Source organism: Trematomus bernacchii, unplaced genomic scaffold (assembly GCF_902827165.1).
Source record: "Trematomus bernacchii unplaced genomic scaffold, fTreBer1.1, whole genome shotgun sequence".
Lineage (NCBI taxonomy): Eukaryota > Metazoa > Chordata > Actinopteri > Perciformes > Nototheniidae > Trematomus > Trematomus bernacchii.
Window position 1 is genome coordinate 3,941,353 of NW_022987869.1, and position 11,536 is coordinate 3,952,888.

The window sequence follows — 11,536 nt, forward strand, 5'->3', positions numbered from 1 at the left end:
CGTGCACACAGGTTTGCAGGTGCACCGGCAAAAAAGGTGCATCATGGGAACACCCTTTTTTTCTTGATTTTTGTTTTGAAAAAGTTCCAATGTAAAACATCATCCTTTACCTTCAAACAAACACACAAATCCCTCATACAGGACAATGTGACTAAACTAAATACAATGTAAAACATTAAATAAAAAGAACAAGACAAAAAGTTTAATTATTTAATTATTATAAAAACACATTTTCCCTTAACATACACGAACATTATATTTTTTTTAAAGAAAAATTACTTTTTACCATAGTTGTTTGTTTAGTTAAAAAAAATTGTTTTGAAATGTAAATGTTAAATGGAATAGCAGCTTAATTAAAGGTGGGTTGTTAATGTAGAGTTCTTCTGCTGGATTGAATTGTTGTGGTATAAGCCATTTAATGGCTAAGACGGATAAATATAAGATATACTCACTACAGCATGCTTTATTTGATGCAAATACTATTAGTGAGTAAAACATAAAGTCATATAAACTCAACGGCTACTGTATTGTATAACACAATCCAATACAACAATTCAGCTGTACGTTAACGTTATGGTTATTATTAAAATATGTTTGTCTTGTTGGACTGCATTATATTTAGCCGGTTTCTAATGTTTTGCATTAAAAAGATGAATAAGGCAGAATATGAGAACTACGACCTCAATGATAAACACAGAGTTTAATATATGGCTCTCTTTTTAATATATGGCTCTCTATGGAAACTTTGGCAGATGTCATGAAGTTGTGGCCCCCACTATTGCGGTAAGCGTGTTGTCACTTCCGGTTGTTGTTGTTGTCACCTCCGGGCTATCCTGTGCGCCTGTTCTGCTGCAACCCTGGGTGTTTCTCAATCGCGAGTACGCTTGCTTGGTAGCACATGTCTGCCGAGCATCTTGCTTCAGAAGCGAGTCAAGAATACTTCCTGGCATTCGGAAAACGAAGAGTGGAACACGCTAGCAAGTGTGCAGGTGTGCGTCATATGAGAGGCCCAGCCTTACATCTTCCGCCACAGATTTGGGGAAATTGGTCCGTGCGCAAAGCATTGTGGGGATTTTAAGACCGCGGAGTCTACTCATGTGTAGCCTCGATATTTCTCCAAACGGAGTACGCCGGGCTCGGTAGATTTCCAAGTATGCTGGAGATTGGAACAGTACTTCGGCGGCACTCGATGACGTAGTATGCTTGAAATAGTGGCTCTGAAGCAGCTTTACTCGCGATTGAGAAACACCCCCTGTCTCCTACAAATTACGTTCCCACAGAACTAAACTGCATTCTCAATTACGTTTAGCTTGAAACGTATTTTCTCCCACGTTACGTTTGTTACGAACGTATCTCAAATACGTTTATTTTCTACATATCTTCAAGAAACATATTTTCTCCCACACGTTACGTTTGTTACGAACGTATCTCAAATACGTTTATTTTCTACATATCTTCTAGAAACATATTTTCTCCCACATTACGTTTGTATGAACGTATCTTAAATATCCTATGGTTAAATTAAAATCAGTAGGCAAGGCTGTAATTTCGCCAGCTGCGAGGCAGAAAATAATAGTTTTAACATGCCAAAAAGCTGCTGTGTTGTTTATTGCACCTCAAACATTAAAACAAATCCAGAGTTACGTGTTTCTGTACTTCCTCTAAGAAGAAAGGACAGTTTAGAGCTCTGTGGCTTCAGGCTTGATCTCCGTTCAAATGACAGCTGGTTTCCCCAAAAGTGGGCGGGGCTGTAAAGTGACGTAGGAAAGATCCTCAGCTCGCTGATTGGATGTTTTAGCTGCAATGCACGTCGGGATATGGTGTTAATGCGATATGATATCCGAAAAAAAAATTCAGAGTTTAGGATGGCCGAAGACACTCCACTACCCATAATCCCCAGCTATCGTTTGGGACTACAGTCCCGTTGACAAACCCCGTGATTAATCTTCAAGCTCTGGGATTGGATGTTGGAGTGGCAGTGCGCCAAGGTTACGCCGAGCGTCAAACAGCTCTTTGAAATGGAACGAAACCACGGCAGACTTTCCAAAACTGGACTCGAACGCCCCCCCCAGAACTATACATGCTGGCTATTGTGTTTCGCAACATGTTCTATGGCACGTCTCTACTGGGAATTGTAGTTTTAAAAGATGTTTTCGTTTTTCCCAAAATTAGAAGTTGACAGTATTAAACTGTGTACAGCCCTGGAGGTTTAGGGAATAGGAAACAAATTGGTGTGTACAAATGTAAAACATGTAATTAATAAATGGGTGAAAATCGCTTGTGTCCATAATGGGAAGCATTAATATATACCCACATGCCAGCTCATTGTTACTTTGTAATTCTACTCCACTACAATTCAGAGGTTAACCTGGTATTTTTACTCCACTACATTTATTTTAGGTACTTAGCAGATTCTGATTAATGATGTGAAATATAAACAACCCTTAAAGCAGACTTTAGTTACACCTGAGTAAAATTCAGGGAAAGGTGATTGTCAAGTGCCAACAATCAGGCGAGATATTAGTTGGTGCTTGAGAAGACTAAATATTTATCTGCAGATCTCTATAAAGTATATTCATTACTCGTTATTCTCTACTAATAGTTAATTAAAAACTGTATATAATAGCTATTTTGCACATCCCTTTCAAGATTTTCTAAGGTTTATTGACATATCATATACACAACTATGTTGAAGTTATGCAATTAATGAAAAACTTGGGTCACAGGTTCCTCAACAGTGCATTACAAGACATTTATCAATATGTGTGTATACCTCCACCATTAAACTGTCAAATTCTGCACATTTCTTATACTATCTACATACATAAGAGTATAATTAATGTGTATAATATCAGTTAAAATAAGTGCTTCAACACAGTTAACATTGCAGGAAAGCAATATATTAGACGTTAAGTACTTTGTCAGGCTTAATATTTATCTGTAGATAGCAGAGGTGGGGACTCGAGTCACATGACTTGACTCGAGTCAGACTCGAGTCGCATATTTTTTGACTTGAGACTTGCTTGACTAACATTGATAAAAGACTTGACTTGACTTTGACTTGGTATTCATGACTTGAGACTTGACTTAAGCTTGAGACAGATGACTTGAAAGGACTTGACTGTTTAAAATTAAATATTTGCGTTTGTTTTTGTAGTGAGATATTACGTTTAGTTTTTTCGAAAAAACGTGATTGGGTGATTATAGCGCCATGCGCGCAAACCTGGCAACCCACTACGGCAGGAGCGTCAGTTAACATGGCAGCGGCTAGCGTTACTCCAAAAATAGTGAAGTTTGGATTCAAGGATTATGTTGTCGATGACGCTAATAAGAAGAGAACAGCGGTATGCAGGGTCTGCAGCATAAAGATCAGTGACACGACCACCACAACATCCAACTTCATTCGTCACTACAAAAAACCCCACAGAGAAAGGTGCGTGAATGTGTTGTGTTAGCTAGAAAGCTAACGTTAAGTTTAAGCTACGTTAGACTTGGTTTCAAATCGATTAAGCATTGCAAAGAGAAGACAAAACGGTAAATGAACACTAGAACCGCCAAGGGATTCATTTTGACTAACCCCGATACTGACGGGCTGTCAGGAGAGGGAGAGAGAGAGAGAGGAAAAGAGATGCCTCGTTTATTTCCCCTGTGTTATTATCAGAAGTTACTGTAAACTGTTGAATAATGTAGTTCATCTACTTTTAGTAGTTTGTTTAAATCTTTTAATTATGATGTTTTTGTTTGTAGAAGTGCATCATTCCTTGATTTATTTTATAAATGAATCTGAACTTTTTGATCTGTTATGATGATAAACTGAAGCAATTTCTAAATTAACCCAATTAAGTGAGTTTTAAATCGTCCTACTTAGTTTATAAGGAAATTATGAAGAGGAACAAATTAAATGATTTGAAAATGATATCTATGTAGGTGCTGACGCTGTTGGCATTTCTAGTGTTTACAGACATTTAAATTAAATATGTGTAATGGCAAATGCCATATATGATTTTCTTACCTGGAATTCTGCCTTTTTGAACAGACTTTTTGATTGAGTCCTAGCTATATTGTCTGCAGTTCTAGGGTTAATATTGATCTAATATGATTGTCATCGGTCTAAATTAGATTTCAAATGATTAACTGTGTATGTAATGAAGATCATAGTGTGGGTTAAATCCATTTTCATAACCACTGTAAATGCGGAAACTGGGCTTATTCATCAGAATTTCGTATGGCTTGACTTGACTTGCTTGACCTGAGCAATGACTTGACTTGACTTGCTTGACTCTCACCACAGTGACTTGGGACTTGCTTGATACTTGTAGGTCAAGACTTGAGACTTGCTCATGACTTGCACATGTAGGACTTACTCCCACCTCTGGTAGATAGATACCCCCAAAGCTTTTTTCTTATTTGAAAGAAGACCTTAACCTAAAGTATTCTTTAATGTGTTAATAAAGGTTAATTAGTTTGTCTGTTTTGCACATCCTCCTATTAATATCTTTGTACATCCGGCACTAAACTGTTTTATTGTAGAGATCACTTACAGTATCTTCTTGACTTTTTATATTCTATATTTCTATCATTGACCTTCTACTTTCCCCCTATGAAAGTACTCTTAATATTTTTTTCATCAAATAACATTATTCAACAAAAATAACATTATTCAACAAAAATAATTCAATAACGTGCTTTAACCACTAGGCGGTGCACACAAGGTACACACAGCATACTAATAATAACTTTGTATTATTAGTGTAGGACACTTATGTATGTATAACATCTGAAGATGTGTAGTTTTATTCATGTTTTTACATAATTTTACAGGATATTGCTATATTATTGCTCATGTTTTACTTCCACACATTAATATCTGATTTGTAAAACATCACAGACAGAAAGGTATATCCGTCATTTAACAGTAAGCTATTGAAATTGTGATTCCATAGATGTGTCTCCCATCACCCAAAACCCCTGACTATTCTCTCAACTCAGTATTTACATTCTTATATTCAAAGAAAATCAGTAATATCTTTAAAAACTACAAGTCCTTTTCTATCAGCTGTGCACCGTTATGGTGTAAATATAACCTATCTACCAATTGGATCAAATATAAAAGTCAGCCGAATTAGTATTGATACTGCAAGGAGACGTATTTTGTGAAAAGAAATGTAAGATGTTGTTTAATTGTTGATATATTTATGATCCACGTCACGTATTCAGTTTCGGCGGCACTTCTTCCTGTTTGTCCAGAAGTCTTCTCATCAGGGCTCTATAAATAAAGAACTACGGCAGATGTGTAATATTTAATGCAGCCGAACCGTGTATTACAATGCCGTTATGTGATGACTTCCTAAGAGAAAAGCAAGAACACTCGGAATAAAGTATTATTATTTTTTTTTAAATGTTTTCGGATTTCACATCGCATAAACACCATATCCCAACGTGCATTGCGGCTAAAACATCCAATCAGCGAGCTGAGGATCTTTCCTACGTCTGTTTCCGGTATTGTTCCTGTAATGAGAGTTCACATTTATGCTACATTGAAGGGTGGAATTGACTACACATCTTCAGAAACATAATTTGCTTCAGATATAACTCATAGCAATATTGTAACCATTAAGAAAAGCCAACTGCATTAAAAACCCAGTTAACAAACACTAGGTAAAGTATTTTTCCTTCAGTAATGAAGATGTAATTCCAATGTAGACACACCTGGGGTCGCTGTTCAGTCTGTTACGCTGAGCCATGCATTGTCTGGAACGTAAAAGGGACGAAGAAGACAAAGTGAAGTGAGGTACTTCCGGTTCAATGTGAAAACATTCCCAGTTAAACAACAGAAACAAATCGCTAAATAAAAAGATAAAACACTGGCATGTAATTTACGTTAGAATAAATAGAATGGTTTTGAATAATAGATGAGAGTAAAATCTACGTCACTTTACAGCTCCGCCCACTTTTGGGGAAACCAACGCTGTCATTTGAACGGCGATCAAGCCTGAAGCCACAGAGCTCTTTTGGCATGTTAAAACTGTTATTTTCTGCCTCGCAGCTGACGAAATTACGGCCTCGCCTACTGATTTTAATTTAACCATAGGATATCGAGCCCGATCGTCGATTTCAAATGTGTGCTCTAAAATGATATTTATAAATGACTATTATCATTATTATAAGCAAGACAATAAATGGCAAAGATATGTAGAAAATAAACGTATTTAAGATACGTTCATAACAAACGTTACGTGGGAGAAAATATGTTTCTAGAAGAAATGTAGAAAATAAACGTATTTGAGATACGTTCATAACAAACGTAACGTGTGAGAAAATACGTTTCTAGCTAAACGTAATTGAGAATGCAGTTTAGTTCTGTGGGAACGTAATTTGTAGGAGACAGGGTTGTCTGCTGCTGATAGCTTATATTATCTTAACTTAATCGATCGTTTTACAATTCTTGATCACGGCAGCTACCTGACGTTGTAATCACACGTTACTACAGTTTAAGCACTCACAACTCTCCTTCTCTTAGCGACTGTAACTCCACAGTTGCTTACACTCCTTTCGGGTTTGCTAACGGTAGCTACTTTAGCTTGATAGCTAGCTATGGCTCCTTCCCCACCCTCGGGTGCTATTTCCTGCTCTATATGTCTCATGTTTGGTTACTTCCCTACCTTCTTTACTGGTACCGATAGGCCTACATGTGTTAAATGTAGTACAGTTGCTAGGTTGGAGGCGGGAATCATAGCCATAGAAGCCCGGCTCCGCATTTTAGAAAGTAACTCAGCTACAGTAAAAACCCATGTTAGTCGGTGCGGACCGGCAAAAGGTAGCTCCTACTAGCCGTCCCCCGGCAACTCCCGAGCAGCCGGGAGACTGGGTGACTGTTCAGAAGGGGCATAACGCGAGACCCGCAGATCCCCACCAACCCGTTCACCTATCTAACAGATTTTCCCAACTCAGCGAGACACCTGCTGAGAAGCCAACTCTGGTTATTGGTAGCTCTATTATGAGACACGTGAACTTAGAGACCAAAGCCTCCACAGTCACATGCATTCCGGGGGCCAGAGCGGGCGACGTTGAGGCGCATCTTAAACTGCTGGCTAAGAATAAACGTAAATACAGTAGGATTGTTATTCACGTCGGTGGTAATGATGTTCGTTTACGCCAATCAGAATGCACCAAAGTTAATGTGGCGTCGGTGTGTAGTTATGCTAAAACAATGTCGGACACCGTAATTTTCTCTGGTCCCCTCCCCAATCTGATCAATGACGACATGTATAGCCGCATGTCATAATTTCAGCGCTGGTTGTCTTCGTGGTGCCCAGCAAACGATGTGGGCTTCGTAAATAATTGGACAGCCTTCTGGGGAAAACCTGATCTGATTAAGAGAGACGGCATTCATCCTACTTTGGGATGAATGCCGTCTCATTTCGGCAAACATTTCAGAGCTTTGTGGACTTAATCCATGACAAACTAGAGTTGAGACCAGGAGGCGGAGTCGCAGTCTTACACGCTTCTCTGCGCTCTCTCCAATAAAATACCCAATATTAACGTGTGTGTGTCTGCCCAAGGACAATTTAAAGTAAAACCTAATAGAGGTGTCATACATAGTAACCTAATAAAAGTAAATGTAACAACTACTACAGTGCAACAAAACAGGAAGATTAAATGTGGACTCTTAAACATAAGATCTCTAGCATCTAAAGCAATATTGGTAAATGATTGAATATCAGATTATAATATTGATATATGCTGTCTCACTGAAACTTGGTTGAGACATTAAGAATATGTCAGCATAGATGAAGTCACTCCACCCAGCCATATCAATACTCATATTGCTCGAGGCACAGGCCGAGGAGGAGGTGGAGTTGCAGCAATCTTTGACTCAAGTTTAATTATCAATACTAAACCAAAATTAAATTATACCTCCTTTGAAAGCCTTGTTTTTAGTCTTACGCATCCGACCTGGAAAACTTTGCAGCCAATCTTATTTGTTACAGTGTACCGTGCACCAGGTCCTTATTCAGAATTGTTATCAGAATTCTCTGAGTTTTTATCAACTTTGGTACTTAAAACAGATAAAGTAATTATCGTAGGTGACTTTAATATTCATGTTGACGACGATAAAAATAGCCTTACTGTTGCATTTAACTCTATATTAGATTATATTGGTTTCCGTCAGAGTGTAAATAAACCAACCCACTGTTATAATCACATTTAAAATTATTCTTCTCGCCTACAAAGCCCTTAATGGGCAGGCGCCATTTTACCTTAAAGAACTCCTTATACCCTACTGTCCAACTAGGGCATTGCGTTCCAAGAATGCACGGTTGTTCCTAGAGTCTCTAATGGCGCATTTCCACTACACGGTCGGCCTCGGCCACACTCGGTACGGCTCGGTACGGCTTGGCCGCGTTGGGCCTTAACAGGGCCGACTCACTTCATGCTGCGCTTCCATTACAGTTTAGGAACTGGGGTAGTTACTATAGTAACGCAGTGTAGGCGGAGCCGTGACGTCATCTTCAATGAGAAATCCAGAAACACAACACAGCCGTTAGCTGTGAGCACTCAGAGCTCACAGCTCCTTATATATGTTCAGAAACTCGACAAAAGTTAAACAAGTACACACCACAGACTGCCTGTGTCATGGTGAATACAGTCGCTGCTGTATTTATGTCTGTATAGGCCGTTGTTGTGAGTGTGGACGGTCGGGGCATATACTGCGTTAGCTTAGCCAATCTCCATCTAGAAAAACACGAATTTTAAAAGGTTTTTCGCCTGCCGTCTGTCTGCAGACTTGACAAAGCATTAATTCATGGTTTTTACTAACCGGTATCAGTATGTTGTTACTTCGGCATCATTTTGAAACGTGTATTACAATTAAATCACGGTCAAATATGTCCATCTTGTTGTAGTTCTAGCCCTCTTGCCAGCGCTCCTCTCTCTAGTTTAGCATACTCAGCCCTGTTTGTTGGCCCCGATAGAACCACAATTTTCTAGGGCCAGAAAAGAGGGGAAAAAGTGGCCCCGCGCCGTGCCGCGCCGGAACGAGGCCTAGTGGAAGCACAACCAAAAAAGGGGACGGCACGACACGGCACGCTTAAAGCGAGCTACGCGCTGCAATGGAAATGCGCCATTAAAGTACAATGGGAGCCAGAGCCTTTTCTTATCAAGCTCCACTTTTGTGGAATCAGCTTCCAGTTTGTGTTCGGGCGGCAGACAGCCTATCTGTTTTTAAGAGTACGCTTAAGACCTTCCTTTTTGATGAAGCTTATAGTTGATAAAATAATCTAATAAGAGTGCATTGACGTAGACACGTTGTGCCTCTTCACCTATACATTTTAGTTCTTACTCTTTTTCCTTACTGATGGTATGTCATTTGGTGGTGTGTGTAGACGGTGGAAGCAGGGAACTGAAGGGTTAACCTGTTAAGCCCTGAGCCTGTTTTTCAGGTCTCAGGCTCGAAAATGACATTCCCAGAACAAATGACCATATCTTCCCTTCTAAAAGGGTTACATTAATAATCTTTTTTCTCAAAGTAATGATAAACCTGTGAGTTGGATGTAGAAAAGTCAGAATCAATATAGATGTTTTTTATTTTAAAGAAAATTCAGATTTTACATAGTAAAAAACTGTAAATGATAGTGTCCGTCCAAAAATTATTTTTTACTTATAGTGAAAACTACCCTTGGATGATGGGCTAGTAGACTAACCGCTTTAGGAATCCAAAGTACAAACATATAATAAGTACCCTGTATCAAGATTGATGCAAAACAAGTGACATTTGACCTTTTTAGAGAGGTTTAGCCAAAACCACCCCACCTCTGAGGTGATTTGGGTGGAAAAAGATTTGTTACCATATCTCTGGCCCCCCTTTGTCGAGTGCATGTACGTAGACACGTTGTGCCTCTCCACCTCTGTTCCTTACTTCTTACTTGCTATCCCATTCCCTCAACCTATCCTAAGGGAGTGCATGTACGTAGACACGTTGTGCCTCTCCACCTGTTCCTTACTTCTTACTTGCTACCCCTTTCCCTCAACCTATCCTAAGGGAGTCCATGTACATAGACACGTTAGTTTAGCTGCTATAGGCTTAGACTGTCGGGGGACACCTCACTTCTTCCTTCTGTCTGTCTGTACCTGTGTACTCTCATGTTCCGAATAACCCAGCTTCCCCCAAATTTCTTTTTGGTGTCTATATCAACGCCGGGATCCTGAGTCGTGGCTGATCCTGTTGCTGCGGTCCTGAGTCCTGGATCCTCTATCCTGAGTTCTGGATTTGAGTCCTGGACTTCGAGTCATGGCTGAACCTATCACTGTGGTCCTGCCTGACTCTCATCATACTACTTCTCTGATGGCTCCCATAGGATTGTTGACATCCTCGTGGATTCATCTTCTTATTATAGACACATGCATTTCCAAACATTTGGTCTACCTATGCTGTAAAATGTATTATCTCTTCGATCTACACACGGCATCTATTGCACTTCTGTCCGTCCTGGGAGAGGGATCCCTCCTCTGTTGCTCTCCCTGAGGTTTCTCCCATGTTCCCCTTTAAACTGTGGGTTTTCTCTGGAAGTTTTTCCTTGTACGATGTGAAGGTCTAAGGACAGAGGGGGTCGTATTGTCATACTGATATTCTGTACAAACTGTGAAGTCCACTGAGACAAATGTAACATTTGTGATATTGGGCTATATAAATAAACATTGATTGATTGATTGATTGATTTTTACTGCACTGTGCATGTTAGCCATTATAGATAGATTTTTTGATTTTAGCTCATGATTTCAATGCAATTTCCCCATAAAACACATTACTTAAGAAACAAAAAAGGAAAATTCCCAAGCCAAGTTATTTCACTTTTACTGATGAGCAATAGAAATCCTCCATAAAGCTCCATTAAGAAATCATTTCCCCTATATAGTGCCTTTTAGGTGGTCATTTATATAGTCAGGCAGTGGATTAAGAACACATTTTAAAATAATTTGAAATGATCAACACATAAATCACCAAATATAACACACTAATGTTGCATAATAATCATGACCCAGTCATCTGTGAACCACAGGTAATATTCATGTATGCCAAAGATTTGGTAAAGCATTCCATCTAGTGGAAGAAGAGTAAAATGGTACCTGCCAATCTGATTTAAAACAGCATGTAAGGAAGTGCTGCCTGGAAGGCTTCACTCAGGGAATCGACGCTCCATACACCTCAGACTTGCACTTAGCCAAAATGTCGAGAGTGAAGTTTCAAGGATGTGACAGAAGCATCAGATCAGATGGTGCAGAAATGTTTTCTATACAAGTGAGGTATAACAATCTCTTCATTTGGATGAGAGTTAAACAATATTGACATTTAATTAGTTATAAATAAGTATGACTATAATGACCTTTTCCCCCTGTAGTCTCAAAACACACCAACTATTAGAGGATATCAGATTTTGAGATTGGATTAAAGTACAAATGCCGATAAATACGAACAAATAATCTCCATACTTATATTTTTACGAAAATTAAATATAAAGTATTTATGTATATGCAA